Source organism: Halyomorpha halys, unplaced genomic scaffold (assembly GCF_000696795.3).
Source record: "Halyomorpha halys isolate HHAL.00 unplaced genomic scaffold, Hhal_1.1 Scaffold55.1, whole genome shotgun sequence".
Classification (NCBI taxonomy): domain Eukaryota; kingdom Metazoa; phylum Arthropoda; class Insecta; order Hemiptera; family Pentatomidae; genus Halyomorpha; species Halyomorpha halys.
This window is the reverse complement of record NW_027105793.1, coordinates 72,074-72,439: the sequence shown is the minus strand read 5'-3', so window position 1 is coordinate 72,439 and position 366 is coordinate 72,074.

Below are 366 nucleotides of genomic sequence, written 5' to 3'. Positions count from 1 at the left end.
TATTTCGATTTAAAACATTTTCCATATTACTCCTGTCTACGGAAATACCCTGAATATAATTAGTTGGTTCATTTTATAGTAATGATGTTCAAAAGTCTCAATTTAGTCGCAAGGACATCCCTACTATAAAGAAATGGGGTAAGGGAGTTAATTACTTTTAATGCTATTGTATGTAAAAGTTGAGGCTTAAATTATAAAGTGTTGAATTTAATAGGGTAATAATATTTACATTTAGAAGATTTAACAATTTTTCCATATATACATTCCATATTAATCCTCTCTATGAAAATACCCTGAATATAATTAGTTGGATAATTTTAATGTTGTCTGAAAGTCTCAATTTAGTTATAAGTACGTCCCTAGTTC